Here is a 17,557-nt window from a genome sequence, read left to right as displayed (position 1 = left end):
AATTAACGAAATATCATCGTAACAACAGATAATTTAGAAACGCCTAAGATTACTTATTTCGCTGAGATTTATGAAAAAAAGTCCTTTGTCTCGGGTATAGATACCGACACGTCGTGGAATTAGCTCGAGACAAAACGAAATTGAACGAGACAACAGGAAACAACCGAAAGTCGCCAATAAAAATCGCTCCACGCCGTTCTCCGCAATTTCACGAGTATAGTTTCGAGGCGTTTTTCAAATGAAGGTAGGTCAAGAAAAGCGGAGAATACATTTTTTAAAAAATGGAAGTATAGGTGCATTAAATCAAGTATGCGCTAATAATCTAGTAGGCGAAAATATGGTATTTTATGTTAGTATCACAAATTATATTTGACAGTAAGCTTCACAAAATTTAAATTAACTAACATTCGAGTTTAGTTTTGATTTATGCCCTCTAACAAACAAACAAAACACTTTTGTATAGAGGTAAATTGTGTGCAATAGACTTATTTTGATTCCAAAAATACGTACATAGTAGTTTTATGTATATTTTCATTCAATACGATATCTTTGATGCTTCCAATATTTTCACGTCCAACAAACTCGATTTATCGTACAAATCTAATATTTTGATTGATGACTTAACAGTTTTTGTACTGCCTGCGGTTCACGCTTTTTATATCGAAAGTAGAGCAATATTTCTACATAAATACCTGTCGATTTTTATCTATTATAAGCTTCAATAGCCGTGATCGTCTAGTGGTTAGGACCCTACGTTGTGGCCGTAGTAACCCAGGTTCGAATCCTGGTCACGGCAGTGTCAAACACTGTCACGGTGGAGGCTTAATTTTTTTTTATTTACATTATTTTTTGTAAACTTCCCCTATTTTTTGACATATTTTTCAATTGAAGTATATGTTAATTGTGTCGCAAATGTACCATTTTCATATTTTATTTTTGTAAGAACTTTTTTTCAGGATTTAATTAACAAATCATGAAAAAATCAGTTCAATGTCAATAAGTGTTAAAAGTAGAGATGAGCAAAACTACGATTCTCCAATTGCAATTGAAACTGCATGATTGTGATTTTACCTAACTGCTGTGATTGAGATTTTAATACTTACCAAATCAAATTATTCGTAAAAAAATGCTTTTCTAAATATGCCAATGAGCCACACTCGTTTCATTTGAAAAAATTGAGATTTGATTAAAAATACGATTTGGGCATCTTATAACTAAACTAGCCAGGACAAGACGCGAAAAACAATAGATGATCAAATCTAGTTTTCCAGGATATCTCGATAAAAAATTAGTGTTTTTTAACATAGTGACATTCTACATACATTGAAATTTCAAATACGATTTTTTAAGCGAAATTGTCAAAAGTTGCCATATGATATGCTATTCTATGCAGAGTGTCATTTTCTATCAAATAAAGTAAAAAAATACCGAAAGTGCCATTTAAAAATCAAAAGTTGTAGTCATTTCCGGTGAAACAGGAAGTGGCAAAAAACAATTGAATACGTCAATCAATCCTATTTTATGCCATATTCTAACATACCAAATCTCGTTTTTTTATCAGAAAAAATAAAAAATAAATAAAACAAAAAACACCAATATCTTCTCACAATATCTTCTCTATAAATAAATAATATCAGAGAGAAAATTCAATAGCAGTTTACTATAAAGTGCTTCAATATACCATAAAATTAAGTTCGCAACAATATCGCAAATCGCAACTCCTAAAAATTCAAACTCGCAGATGGAAATCACGGTCCCAGATTACAAAATCACAATCTCTATAGTAATACTGGTTGCCTAAATTGAACCTCGCAAATAGAAGAAATCGCAATCTCTGTTTCCGCAGTTTGCGAATTTGAAATCGCTGCAATTGAATCGCAGTTTGCGATTTTTTGCTCACCTCTAGTTAGAAGTTAAAAGTCACTAATTCAATATATCTTTCGTTTGTGTGAAAATCCGTGGAAATGAATTGAAAATATTATTTTAATTATCTTTTTTATTACTCTTTATTACTCTTTATTATTTAATTAATATTCCTATTCTTTTTTGACCACGAATTTTCTTTATACCTACAGCGATTTGACGGAACCAATATTGCTTTCTGTTTTACCTCAGAGCTGAGCTGATTTTTACTGTTTAACAATAAAAAATAATTGTTGAGTTTCGTTTGATGTAAACATCAACTAGCGCATTCAATCATTAGATTAGATGATAGTTAAGATTAGTACTGTCCCTAAAAGAAATGTTTGTGTTCCAAATTTTAGGACGAACACTCAAAAGCATCCCTTGTATTGTATTGTGATTGACAAGAATGCGTCTTTTTTGCTATACATACAGAAGAATAAAATATAACGAACCCCTAATTCTCGAATTATAATCTTCAGCGAATCCTTAAATTTTCGATAAGAATACGTATCGACATACACCCTACATCAGCATTACGAATGCCTGTAATAAATGGGTGTATTTAGCCAGGCCTATGAGTCATTCGTTCCTTGGGCCGCTTGTGCTTTTAACGGTTATGGCAGGATCACAACCCCTCCCTAAGAACACTCCAAATGCATAGGGCTTTAATCGCATGAAATATTCTTATACCTACTTAATTCTATTAACAGTGTTGAAAAAAAATACATCTTGTAGTTCCAATTCACGTTCTACAATTTTTAGCATAGACTCAAATGAATACGTCTATATTTCTAAATGTATTAAATCACAGACTAACCTATTAAATCTATTAAATATATGATTGTATTGTGCATATTTTGGTATATGAAAATAATTTGTGATTGTCATTTTCTAAGTTAATTAAAAAATTAAACCTACTTAGAATATATGCGTTACATTATTCAAACCACACATTAAATAATTTACTCTAAAGTCTTATTCATTTTATCTATAAAAATAAACTACGGTAGGTCAGAAGTTTGGTAAAGTTTTTTTTTCAGATATTTTGTTCATTCATTTAATGGTGCTAATTTTAAAATTAGGCGGTAACAGAATGAATAACTAAGCGTATTGTTCTGTTTTTCGCTAAATTACATTCATTCAGTTTTAGACAATAACATAAATAAATAATATGTATTTGCATATGTATATTTATGACACCTTAAAAAATAAGCGTAACATAATATAAGATATTTCATTTGTATTAATAGACGGCGACTTTAGCAACATATAACTGTAATACAGTTTGACATTTAGGATTTCGAAAATAATTTAATTATTTGTATGTAGACAGGGCTTAAGATCCTCAATCGTTTTGAAGTACAAGACGGAAGGCGCTTTCAACGACAATTATCTCTTCGATTGTGTTATTGGCAAGATTTTTTTTTGAAAAGTCTTGTAGAGACTTAAGAAAAACAATATTTTAATTGTGAAACGGTTTTTAGGTCTATAACTACTACAAAAAAGCATCTTAAAACATTATTACTATATTGCTTACAACAAAACACGAGAAAAAGTGTGTATCTACCAGGTACCCTTTGAATGCGACGAGTCGTATATTGGAGAGACAAATCGAATTTTAAATGTATTACATAACGAGCATAAAAAGATATACGCAAAGAGGTGAAACAATGAGACCAGGTAATACAGACCATACATGCTCCAACTCGTTATCCATAGTTATAAAGAAATGTCTACAATATGGTAACTACTTACAAAAAGTACCAAGACTGGCGCCCTCAATGGTTAATATCTTACTTGACTACGCATAACACCGTAACAGGTGAATGCCTTGCTCTAGTATATAAAGCTCGGTAGTTTTAGGTTCGCGGATGACCAGACAATTATTTCTGAAGACGAAGAAGATCTTAATTGCATGATCAGAAAATTCCAAGAAGAATACGAGGCCGCAGGTCTGTAGAATGTAGATTTGTAGAATGAGTGGGAGAGGGGGGGGGTAATTACCGCTTACAGATCTATTGTGTCCGGTCCCTTTTTCTTCAGTTATAACTTCATCATACCGTCCCAGAGCTTTGACGAAAGCCAGTATCTGAGACGGTTTTACAGAGGGTAGCAGTTATATAGCGTTATCCGTCTCCGATATCAAAATCGTAGGCGCGGCGGTGCAAAAATGAGACAGTAAAAATTTGAGGTAAAAATGAGACAGTGAGTTTTTTCTATTATTAAACATCTTTTTCTAAACTCTGATTAAGTAAAAACGTTAAGTCTTCTTTTAAGTTGAGCATGCCTATATTAAATTTAAACAATTATGGCACAGAAAATATCAAACATGATGTATTTGAAGGAATCACAAAAAACACTCATAAAACTTTCAAATAAAAGGCGCTAACTTTTCCCGCCACGGCAGCCTAAATTGTCGGAGCGACTCGTTTAAAGTCGGAATATTGTTGTGTTTGTCTTGTGATGCGTTGGAACCATGTGCAACAGTCTTTCTTTGATACCTGACCCGAGCGCTCGTAAAATTATTCTGGGGTAAAATTGAGACTTGTGTGGGGGTAAATGTGAGACACCTGTTGGAGTAAAAATGAGACAGGTAAAATTTGCGTTTTCTACTAGTAACTTATTATTATTCTAGGATAACTGGAATTGTTTTCAAAATGCCTAGAACATACGTTCCTAAATTAAAAAAATATACAGCAAAAGACTTAGAAGAAGCCATAAATCTTGTTAAACAAGGGAAGCTTGGGGTAAGAGAGGCAGCACGACAATTTAGAATCGACAAGTCCAAGCTTAGTAGGTCGCTTAACAACAAAAATAAGTCGAAACAAGGTAGAAAGCAAGCCTTATCAGTGGATCAAGAAGCTGATCTAACCCAAAAGATCACCGTGATGGCTAAATGGGGATTTGCTGTATCCAAAGAAGAAATTAAACGTGTTGTTCAAACTTACGTCAATGAAAATAATTTAAAAACCGTTTTTAATAATGGAAAACCCGGAGATGACTGGTTTCGGACGTTCTGCAAAAGGAATGGACTAAGTCAAAAAAAGATGGAACAGTTGGAAAAGTGCCGAAGAACTGCAACCAGTGACCCCTTTATCATCTATTCCTTTTATGATAAACTTGGGGAAACAATTAAGAAACTGGGATTACAAGATAAACCCTCACATATATTTAATCTAGACGAAACTAGTTTTAATTTAGATCCCGGTAGAGTAAAGGGTGTCTAGCGATAGGTAAGTTAGGATTGTAATACTTAAACTATTTTTTAATCTAATCCACTTGTTTTGGATAGGACAAAGGGTTCATCGGAGTATCGAAGGTTCCGGAAAAGAAAATGTTACAACAATGGCCTGCATTTCGGCAAACGGAGATCTCTTGCCGCCCTTAATAATATATCAAGGACAACATTTATGGAGCACTTGGAAAGGAACGCAAGACATTGAAAATACATGCTATGCTGTATCCGACAAGGGATGGATGACAACAGCGGTTTTTAATTCTTGGTTTCAAAAGTTCTGCAAGATGGTCCAGCAAAGACCCCTTCTTGTTATAATGGACGGGCATGTTTCTCACTTGGCTACAGGGACCATAGAGCTTGCCATCCAGAATAACATTACCTTATTTAAACTACCACCACATGCGACTGACCTTTTGCAACCATTAGACAAATGCTGTTTTGGACCTTTAAAATTAAAATGGAATCAAAAACTTATAGAGTGGCAAAGATTAAACCAAAGGAAGCTCACCAAATGTGAGTTTGCAAATATGATCTGTGAACTATGGAATGAGGGAATTTCACGAGATGTCATAAAACGATCGTTTGAAACTACTGGTCTGTATCCCTGTTCTAAGGAAAAATACCCAAAAGAAAGACTTAATGAAGTGAAGCTAAAAAGATATAACGAATGTGCACAACGAGATACTGTACTAAATAGTAGTATGTATAATTTAAATGCCGAAGAGGCTGAAATTGAAACAGTTGAAGAACCTAATAGAGAAGATAAACACAGAGAGGGAGAAGAAAAGATAACAGAACCCGAGGAAAACCAGATAATAAATGAAATTAATTTGGCATCCACATCAAATATTTCAATCGCGGGCACAGCTTCATCGTCCACCACGTTCGAAGAAATTTTGCTTGCCAAAATCAATAAAACAAATCCTGAGACTAAGACAAGACGTAAGATTAATTCAAACTCTGCGGTTCTTACGAGTGCTGAATATTTAGAAAGCATTAAACAAAAAGAAGTCATTCAAAAAGGTAGAGTTCAAACAAAAAAGGTACAAAAGAAAAATATTCAAAAAATAGATCGAGTTCCAAGTTCTTCCTCAGAAAGTGAAGCCGAAGGCATTATTCTTCAAGACGAAAGTGATGTGGATGATATGACGTTAGCTGATCTAGTTGAATCCAATTCAGATAACGAATTTGACACCTGCTCAAATGAGATACATTCCGGAGACTATGTTTTAATAAAGTTTGCTACAAAAAAGAAACTGGTACATTACGTTGCGTTAGTAGAAAATATCAAGGGAAGTGAGTACTGCGTATCGTATATGCGTCGACAAGTGAACAAATTTGTATTTCCCACCGTGCCTGAAAATTATAATGTGGACAAAGACGATATTGTAATGAAATTACCCTCCCCTAGTTGCCAAGGAGGAACCGCTAGAATGTCCCAAAAGCTTGCTTTTCCGATAGACTTTCAAAAGTTTTCTGTTAATTAGCTAAATGTTTTATTATACTTACCCTACGTTCTATTTTTTAAGTAGAATTTACTTATTAGTTTACTTTGACTTGTTTTGTTAAACAGTATTATGAGATTTTTCCCATTTTTTGAAATTAAAACAGTACAAATTAATAATTCACAAAATGTTGTGTGTCTTATTTTTATACTTACCTGTATCAGTCTTTCCCCAGATCGAATAATATGATGGAAACCTTCGTTTTACACCCTGTCTCATTTTTTTCCAAGCATGTCTTATTTTTGCCCCAACGACAGGAAAAAAATGAGACAGAGATTTATTTTTTTTATTAAAGAAATACTTGTTTTTATGACATTTGGTGAATATAATGTAATTTCCCGTGAAATTTTACCCACTTTAGGTATTTTTTTATTTACTTTAAGGTTTTTTTAATGGGAAAAAAATAAAAAGATATGTAAAATGTCCCATTTTTACCCCACCGCGCCCAAAGTTCCCCCACCGCGCCTACCAAAGTTTATGATTTGATGAGGTATTCTGGTGTTTCCCCATTTTCTACACAGAATCTGCATTCGCCGTTGTTTCTTAGCTTCAATCTAGTGAGGTGTTCATTGAGGAGACAGTGTCCTGTTAAAAACCCCGTGACAATCCTAGTGTTCTTACTTAATTGATGGAAAATCTTTGATTTTTCTCGGTTGTAAGTCCTGAGAAACTTCTTCGAGCGTATTAGAACATTGCAGAATTCCCATTCCAGGTTACAAATGGAGTCTTCCAAGTTCTTTAGTTCCGCTTTGAGTTGGTTTGATTTGAGAGTACAGTTTTTTTTATTGGACACAGGTACAATAAGAAGTGAAAGGTAATAAACACCTTGGAATAATATTTAATAAGTTAAAGGTAGAACAGTAACCAGAAGAGTAAACTATCGCCTCTGGAATAAACAAACTAAAAGAGCTATAAAAAAGCATATTAATAAATAATATTTTGTTTATTATGTTCATTTCATATATAAAAAGCATATTTATAGTAACAAAATAGTACAAAATGTAACCCCTAAGGTTCAAAAATATAAGATGTTACAAAAGCTAATATTAATAAACTTATATAACTGAAATTGATTTCTTAAGGAGGAACTTAGATGAAGTGAGCTTTATAATAGGAAAAGATGGAAATTGGACACGGCGAAGAAAGAGAACTGTAAAACTGAAGAAAGAGAGCTGTAGAAATCATGCACGGAATTTTATTTTAGTCATACATGTAATCGAAACGTTGTTTCATTTCAAACTTAAAGACACTGTACCTACAAAATCAAGATATTTAAATTCGTTAAAAATCTTCGAGTATATTTTTATTAGAGCACGACAAAAGTTCTCCTTTTCCATATGTCCCTATGCAATTACAGATGAAGCGCCACTGCCCAACAAGAAAGAAAAGCTACATCTGTTCGGCACCGAAACTCAATTTAGATAACTGTCCTCGATCGCATTAGTATTAGCACTTTTCCAACCGGATCCAATCACCATAAACTTTCCGCCAACATTAGGTTTTCGCCCGAGAGTTTTCCCTTGTTTTCCAACGGAAAATGTTATTGTGTCGAGCAGGGTTTTCCCCGCTTCTGTGTGTGTTGTTTATTGAAACTTCGATATCTCGCAATTTTCGAGAAAATAAGCGGAAAATACAGATGCAGAACCGGCAAAGTTTTTAAGCTTTATTAAATTTGGTTTCGAAGATAAATCCGGCTTGTTCGTTTATTAATTTGCCTAAAAAGTTTCAATTTTCGTGCAGGATAACTTGACAATTTTAGTTTGGAAATTAAGCGTACCTCGTGTCGTATGTTTTTAACAAGAAATATCACTTTCTTTTGCGGTTTAAAAGGAAGTTATCTCGAAAAGGTATTCCTTTATTTTTATCCCAAGTTTAATTTTTTACAATCCAAAATATGACTGTTAATTTAAGTTCTGATACAATATCCTTCTATATTCACTATCCCTGAACAAAATCAATTGTAAAGTAAACGACATCATGAAGCCCCATGATGTCGATTCCGTCTCTCATGCCTGAACACATGGATAGCATTAACTCCTTCCTCAATCTTTTTATTCGAAGGTGAGAATAATGATAGATATTTTTTAGGAACTGTGTTCCGTAATAATAAAAATTTCAGGTATCTCATAGAAAGGGAACATAAAACCAAAACCAAGGTTAGAAAGAGAGCCTTTTCTTCTCAATATTAAAGAAGTGTCTTGTGCCGAAAACACTGAGACCTGTAAGACCTATTGCGTTTGTCTTTCTATGTCTGCACCAACTGGTGGACTGCTGAAGATCCTTGATAGGATAGGAGCATAGTTCCTCCGGTTCGAGCCTTATCCAGAGCCTCGCAATGACATATATTATAAGCTCTACTGTGTCAAGATTCAAGATCTTTATAGCAGAGTCTGCAGCAAAGACTTCCTTGGTACAGGTTGAATTTGTTCAGGTAGGAGTTGACAACCATATATCCTGTCAAGATGAAATTGTAATCTGTATTTTATTCCTGCTAAGTATTAGCAATTTCTTTGTGGTTTCAGAATTAGGTCCTTGGATAAAGGCTTTGCTATGCCTGTGCCCCTGTCTATGCTAAGGTTAGAAATAGAACAATCTCAGGCTGTATTCCATGTCTTACCTTGGTAATGGTTTTTTGTTCTGTTTATAAATATGTCTGCCTGATTTTTTTATTATTACGGAACGATTCATGAAAAATATTTGTCATCAAATTAACCAAATTTGTCACCAATTAACCAATTTTTACCTGATAAGAATATGATATTCTATTTCTTTTTCCTTGAAAAAACAAATTTTCTGAACTGTCTGGTTAACAGCTCATTTACAAATCAAAAAGTTCTATCATTAGAATATTAAAATTTAAGAAAGTCAATATTTGAAATTTCTACTATTTTAAGAAACTTCCTATTTTATCGATGTTTTTCAGGAACCGATCCTTACAAGTGATGGGACAACTCGAGCGAAAATTCGCTCGAGTACCCGATTATTGAAATATCCGACATCGCTCGATTATGAACGAGCGATGCAAGTGACGAGTTACGAGCGACGAACGCATGCGATCCTAGAATGAAATAAATTGAAATTCGATTTTAACTGACGTACTCGATAAAAAGCCGAGCGAATTTTTTACATACATTGCAGGTAACAAATTTATACGACGATTTATCCGTTGCGTATTTGAGTGACAAAATTTTACGACCTACATCCAAAATGCTTTAAAATAAACTAAATCAAGCGAATTACTCGTCGCTTGCTACTGCCGCTACTTGTTGACGTTACGAATAGTGATAGGAAAAACCGATTAATTTCAATAATGGAGTACTCGAGTTTCAAGCGATTTCAATAATCGAGCGATCGCTCGAGCAAAATATCGCTCGTATTTAAACATACGGGTTTTCGCCCGTCGCTTGTTGTACTCGTGACGCCAAGCAGTAAGTTGCATGCGCAGAGCACATATTCTTTCGGTGATGAATGGCAAGTAGCAGGCGACGAGCGATTCGCTTAATCGCTTGATTTATAGTTTATTTCAAAGCATTATCGATGTAGGTCGTAAAATTTTTTCACTCAGATACGCAACGGATAACGTCGTATAAATTTGCTATCTGCAATGCATGTAGAAAATTCGTTCGGTAAAAACAGTATGCGAGTATGTCACATTAAAATTGTATTTCAATTTATTTCATTCTAGGATCGCTTGCGTTCGTCGCTCGTAACTCGTCACTTGCATCGCTCGTTCATAATCTAGCGATGTCGGTTATTTCAATAATCGAGTACTCGAGCGAAAATTCGCTCGAGTTATCCCATCATTAGTTACGAGTACAAGCGACGAGCGAAGTGGCTTGAAACTCGAGTACTCGATTATTGAAATTAATCGGTTTTTCCCATCACTAATCCTTACCATTCTTTATCGACCTAGCTAACCCAGTTTTACAATGGAACACAGCCTTAATAAACATATTCAACGTCACAAACTTTTTATATACCCTCAACAATATTCTTCTCATTTGTCTGAATTTTCATATCATAACATTTATGATAAATATGATTATTAAAAGCCTCTACTCTAATGATAAGTTAATATTTAAAATTGTTTTAGCATTAGTCTGGCACTGTTTTTGATGCGATAAATCGTCGCGCTTTTGTTTTTCAACGGCGATAATTCGAATAAGTATCGTGCCGGCGCGCTGTTAGTGACAATAACGTCGGGCAGTAGTAAATTTCAATTTGCCCGCCTGCAGCTTGTTTATGTCTCCGATAAATCCGATCTGTGGCCCAGACAATCTGGCACCTACGCCACCCCCTCTATTATTATTAGCCATTATACAGATTAAAAACGATTGCTGTTGTTTTGACGAATCAAAGAGATTTCCAATTCGTAGATTTGATAATAAGACTTTAAAACTCGATTCAGTCAGTATTATTTTAATTAAAATACAAGGTGATAGAATATCAGATTTCGGGTTTGAAATTTTTACTCCAAAATTTTTTATCAAATTTGCTGACAATGACAATTGAGATCGCGATGTGTGATTCAAACAAATTTTTATACTAAAATTGCTAGTTTCTTAAATAGAATGCTACATAATGGTTTTCACTGAATGGATTTGCCTAAATGAAAACACTACCTGCCCTCTAATTTTTTTTATCTTTTTTACCATGTCAAAAAACTCCCAGACACCAATTTTTATCCAAATATTGACGTTACTTCAGAAATTATTTGGAAAAAATCTAAATAAAAATGAAACTTCTACACCCTGTATCTCCAAAACTACGCATTTTAGGACATACATTTATACGAACTTTCTTACTTATTTTAATCTGCAGAATATGCTGCCGAAGTTTCCGGAATACAGTCCGGACCACCCTGTATAATGTTAGGTATCTCAGTTTTGCAATGGAGATCAGTTATTACAAATAAGCTATAAGCTTGCGTGACAATTTGGGGAAAATGGCGGAGTACCAAACTTAATATACCGTGTGCGTCTCAAAAGTGGTTCACCCTTATAACTTTTTTTATTTTTTCAGATAATAAAACGAGATGTGGTATGTTAGTATATGACATAGATTAGGATTGATTGATGCATTCAATTGTTTTTGATCACTTCCTCTGTCACCGGAAATGACTACAACTTTCGATTCTTAAATGAAACCCATGTATTTTGTTACTTTATTCAATAGAAAATGACACTCTGAATAGAATAACATATCATATGTCAACTTTTGATATTTTCGAATATGGTTTTTATAATAGCAACGTGCGATTCATAACGACAATTTGACTGGAAACACTAATCGTGTGGTAAGAAATTACTCGTAAAAATTTTTTTTTTCAAATATGCTAATGAGCCACCCTCGTTCCGTTTGAAAAAATTGAGATATGATTAAAAATACGATTTCGGCGGCGGGCAGGGCAAGATACTAAAAACATTAGACGATTAAATGTACTTTTCTATAGCTCCTCGATTAAATATTAGTGTTTTTAACACAACCATGGCACTCTAGATTGAAATTTAAATTACAATTTTGTTTTAAGTGAAAATGTCAAAAGTTGACATATGATATGTCATTATATTCAGAGTGTCATTTTCTATCGAATAAAGTAAAAAAATATCGAGGATGCCATTTAAAAAACAAAAATTGTAGTTATTTCCGGTGAAACAGGAAGTGGCCGAAAAGAATTATTGAATACGTCAATCAATCCTAATTCATGTCATATACTAACATACCAAATCACGTTTTTCGTCTGAAAAAGTAAAAAAGTTATAGGGGTGACTGGGGTGAGCCAGTTTTAAGACGTACCCGTTATTTAAAAATTAATTTTCTGTGCATTTTTTCCGTGAATGTTATTTCGATATTTTAATAATCATTCTTCTATTTGGTATAAATTCTTCTATTTTGGGATTTTAAAATCAGTACAGGCCCATAGACACAATTTTTTTTAAATCTAATGATACAGCCGTAGTGAAATTTTAAATAAATTTTAAGGTAGTGGATTTTTTGCCGAAGAGTTTTTATTTGATAAAAATAAAGAAACATATTCAGGAAAGAAAACTTGAATGAATTTGTTGGTAACAGACAAAACGTAAAAATCGTCTCTTACTATTAAACGTGAAAACAAAAAAATTTAAACCAGTGATAAAAGTTAAAGTAAGATAAGTTATTGGATGCCGTTCCATTGCGCTTTTGACTTTACAAAACTTCCGTATTGTGTAGAACTGAAAGGAGATTGCTTCCGACAGGCCACGTCCCGAACTTATCCATAGTTAGTGAAATATCCGCAAGTTTCTAAGTAGTTTTAACTTTTATTGTAAAGGAAAGGATATTGTAGTCGGTAACAAATGGCTAGAATGCATCAATGTTCCATTTCCGTCTTTTTGAAAAATGCGGAAAGTTGTCTTTATTAGAAGGAAGGCTTAGGAATAAGCCTTTCGGAAAGTTCGGGCGGCAACTTTAAAATTTTCGGATTACAGGATTATTATTTAAGTGAATTTAGTTCGTTAAGCATGAAACATTATCATACTTTAAGTGTTGCAATTTAAGTGTTTTTAGTTTATATATTTTTTGTAATAAAGATGTATAGGTAGATTTTACATCTATAAAGCCGGGTCCAGACCAAGGCGACAAAAAGTCTTTGTCGCAAAAAACACGATTTTGAGACAAAAACAAGACAAACTTGCGACAAAATATGGGGAATTCCGACAAGACAAACTTGAGACAAATTGTCCACACCGCAAGTACAAAAGTACAACAAAGTCAAAAGTTTAGTTGTAGCGAATGAGTTTTATTAACCATGTCACCATGTGTGATTTCACTGGTCTCCTACTGTTAGCAGCAGACGCCATCCACACTGCGCCGGCAGCTTGTCGTAAAATATACGAACAAAACATAGACACTTTGATCTTTACTGACTCGAGACGGGACATTGAAAAGTCTCCAAATTTTGAAACAAAACAAAAATGAGACAAAAATGTATTGGATTTGTCGCAATTTTGTCGTAAAACATGAATGTTTCTGTCTTGTTGTTTTGTCTGCTTGGTCTGGACCCCGCATAAAATCTTACCATCGTAGGTTTATATTTATATAACCTGCAATGATACAAAACATTTTTACAAAACAACAACAATGCTGCTACCTGAATTATCACGTCTACATAATAGTTGGCGTCTTCAGTTTTTGAAATGAGAGATTTGATTTTGATGTCAATATGACTGGCCACCTACATATTTTGTAACTAGTTTGAAGATTAATACCTTTTCGTCGTATATAGGTTTATGTCTGTATTTACGATTTTTTTTACGTATCTTGGTAAAAATTTCGAGTTACTGGAATCGAAATTATCAATACCTGCCATGCATCATTGACATAAATTAAACATGTTCACTAAATACTTATTAAACAGAAATAGAGTCAGTTGGGATAATTTCTGAAGTAACGTCAATATTCGGATGAAAATTGTTGTCTGGGTGTCTTTTTTTGAAAGAAATTTGATATAAATGTCAATATGACTCCTATTTGTAGAGGGCGCCACCTATATATTTTTAACTGGTTTGAAGAGTAATAATTTTTTGTCCTGACTGACTGATAAAACTACTGAGTAAAAATATACATTTACGACGTTTTTTACGTAAAAAAGGTCTCTTGGTAAAAATCGCTACGAGAATACCTGTCATCATTGACATAGATTAAACATGTTGACTATTTGAAATGTTTTTGTGCCAAAAGTTCAACAGAAACTGTTTTATCATAATTTTTTCGTAGAAAAATTTATGATTAATTTAAAGAATAAAAAATTCACAATTTTATCATTTCAGTCAAATAACTATTTACTCAGCATGTTGATTTTTTTGTCAATAATGACATGTATTGACTACTTCCATTCTAAATATATTGAGAATGGTATCTATCACAGTTTATACGAACTTTTTTACTTATTAGCCGACCATACCAACAGGTATGCTAGGCTATTAAGATCGGCAAAAAAAAAGTTTTTTTAATTTCACTCAAAATGAGTTATTTGTACAAAATATTATTTATTGGTGTCTGTCTATCTGTCTGTCCGTCTGTCCATCTGTCTGTAACACGATTAACTCAAAAACCGCTAAACCGATTTTAACCAAATTTGGCACAAAATTACTGTGGCACCCGAGAATCTGGCCATTATTTTTTGATGGGGGTGGGGGGTTGGTAAGGGGGTATGGGAGGGGGTTAAAAATTTTAAAAAATCGTAACTCCAAAATTACACTAGCTAGCGAAACGCGGTTTTCAGTTTAAGATTAGGAATAATATTTGCAACAAAATTTGTAATAACATCAAAATCAGTCAAAGACGCAGTTTTTGAGATAAAAAAATGGAAAAATTCCTTTACTTTGAAACTAAAAGAACTCCCTACCAACTTTTTATTAACATATTTTAGTATGGGCGGCTATACGCGCCTCCCGGCGCCAATTTTTTTATCTACAAAATATGCTATCGAAGTATCCCAAATACAATTCTAACCATCCTGTAGAATTCCAACAGCATTATTAGTTTTCTTTTATTTATACCCTAATAAACCAAAAGTATATTAGGATGTAATCAAAATCACTTAGGTGGCTAGAGCCCCTTAGACGGTCTTTTACCACAAATATTTTCCTTTTATCTTTTATTTGGACGTAATATTTCTTCGTCCACTAATACAATAAGTCTGCAGTTCGGGGTCCAAACGTGTTCGAATGATTTGTTTTTCCATTGAATCCACGAGTAAATAGACTTTCTTATACATATACAGGGTGCTACAAATTCGAGGTACGAGCATTGGTATCTGGGAAACCGTAATAGATACGAAGATGGTTAAATTGGGGCAAAGTTGCGCTTTGAAATGTTCACCAAGATACCATCAAAAAAGTTTTAAAAATGTCAAGGATTCCTGAGTTTTTTTGAAAAAACGGATTTTTTTGAAAATCAATTTTATTTTTTCCTGTCGTTACTTTTTAGAAAATCAAAAAAATAGTTGCACATTCTCATAGCCACTTTATTAGGACTATCTGATAGTATTTTTAGATTTTCAAATTAGCTGATAATTTGTGAGATACAGAGGACGACTTAATTTTTTTAAATATGTACCTGCATTTTTTAATTCAGTTTTTGAAAGAACTCGGTCTCTTGAGTATAATGATATGCCACACTTGATACTTTTTTTGTTTCGGACTTTTGAACACAATTTATTTAAATTAATTTCAAGTCCGGCTCTGTTTTTTTTTTAATATTTAACCTATTCATCGTCACTGTATTGATCAGCCTTTGAAACATTGAATACGGAAAATCAAATGCAAAAAAACAATATAAAATAAATAATGTAAATATAATATAATATAAACAATCAAGTCATTGCCCTGGAAAATGGATTGGAAATGGTAGAGCAGTATAATGGCCATCGAGGTTCCTGGACCTGTCACCAAGGGGCGGGGGTGTTGCATTACTTGACGTCATTTGGAAAAGTGAAATCATTATTTTTCAACATTTACAATAAAGAGTACAAAATGCATATGTCAAAGAGGTATAAATAAAATTGAACGAATAATAAATGTGTGCAATAGGCAGGGTGGTAACCCTTTCGAACATGTAGAGCATTAGAAACTAGTTTGTAGAAGTTGATTTATTTATAAAAACTACGATTAATATTATGCATATTATTATATCTGTTTATTATTTATTTGAATCTTTCAATTGGCTCGATTTTCCTTATTCAATGTTAATTAGCGCTGATCAATATTCTTGGGATGAATATATTCAGATTAAATAATTAAAAAAAAACTCGGATTTGAAATTATTTTAAATAATAATTAAATAGTTTTGTTGTTGCTAAGGTACCAATATAAAGTGTTAAAAAAATTAAGTTGGCCTCTGTATCTCACAAATTATCAGCTAATTTAAAAATCTAGAAATACTATCAGAAAGCGCTAATAAAGTAGCTATGAGAATGTGCAATTATTTTTTTGATTTTCTAAAAAGTAACGACATGACAGGAAAAAATAAAATTGATTTTCAAAAAAATCCGTTTTTTCCAAAAAACTCAGGAATCCTTGAAATTTTTAAAACTTTTTTGATGGCATCTTGGTAAACATCCCAAAGCTCAACTTTGTCCCAATTTAACCATCTTCGTATCTATTAAGGTTTCCGAGATACCAATGCTCGTATACCTCGAATTTGTAGCACCCTGTATAGACCATAAAGACAAATTATAGTATATAGATAGTATCAAAAAAAAGAAAAAATAAGGCTTTGAGATAAATAATAATTAAACAATATTTGCCTCGAATTTAACATACAGGGTGGCCCATCGAAAACGTTCCGGAAGGCATAACGGCCAGGGTATTCTTTTTTTTGAAAAAATCCAAAAACACGTCAATTTTGTTTGTGAGGGGGACAATTTTTGCCCCAAAAATGATTGCGAAATCTTCAACCCTCTAAGCGGGGGTATAGTCCCCCAACTTTTTTCAAATGGGAAGGAGGGTCAAGTGGCGCCGCAATGAAAGAATGAAAATCGGTCGAGTCATTGAGAAAATATGAAGGATTGAAATTTGAAAAGTTTATTTAAACATTTATCAGAGTAAATGATAAGGATAAATTCCTTCGACCAATTAGAGGTTTTTTATTATTATTTCTAGATGCTTACGCATTTTTTCACTTGCCACAAGGTTGAACGATCAGGTGCGGTAGTTGCTAGATAGCTGTTCTGTGACTTGTGCGTTGAATTTCTTCTCAATATCGTTAAACTGACTTACAATAGAATTTCCAAAAATGCCAGCCCACACGTTCAATTTCTGAGGGTTTGTGTGTGCACCTGTGTACCGACAATTATGCCGATTAACTACACCGTTCAAAAAGAAAGTACACTCATTCAAAAAACACACATTAAATAGGAAATTATTAT

At 33.3% G+C, this 17,557-nt stretch overlaps 1 protein-coding gene and 1 non-coding gene across 4 annotated transcripts in view; one reads left to right on the top strand and one right to left on the bottom strand.

Moving 5' to 3' along the window:
• Positions 1-17,557, bottom strand: part of LOC115889681 (tyrosine-protein kinase-like otk) — a 205,535-nt gene that overhangs the window by 131,771 nt on the left and 56,207 nt on the right. The gene's annotated exons all lie outside the window — the stretch shown is intronic.
• Positions 725-796, top strand: Trnah-gug. Its single transcript has one exon. It is a non-coding gene; the product is annotated as a tRNA-His (tRNA).

The sequence above is a fragment of the Sitophilus oryzae genome, unplaced genomic scaffold (genome assembly GCF_002938485.1).
Source record: "Sitophilus oryzae breed Bouriz unplaced genomic scaffold, Soryzae_2.0 scaffold_829_pilon_pilon, whole genome shotgun sequence".
In the NCBI taxonomy this organism is placed as follows: Eukaryota; Metazoa; Arthropoda; class Insecta; order Coleoptera; family Curculionidae; genus Sitophilus; species Sitophilus oryzae.
This window is presented reverse-complemented; position numbering and strand designations above follow the sequence as displayed.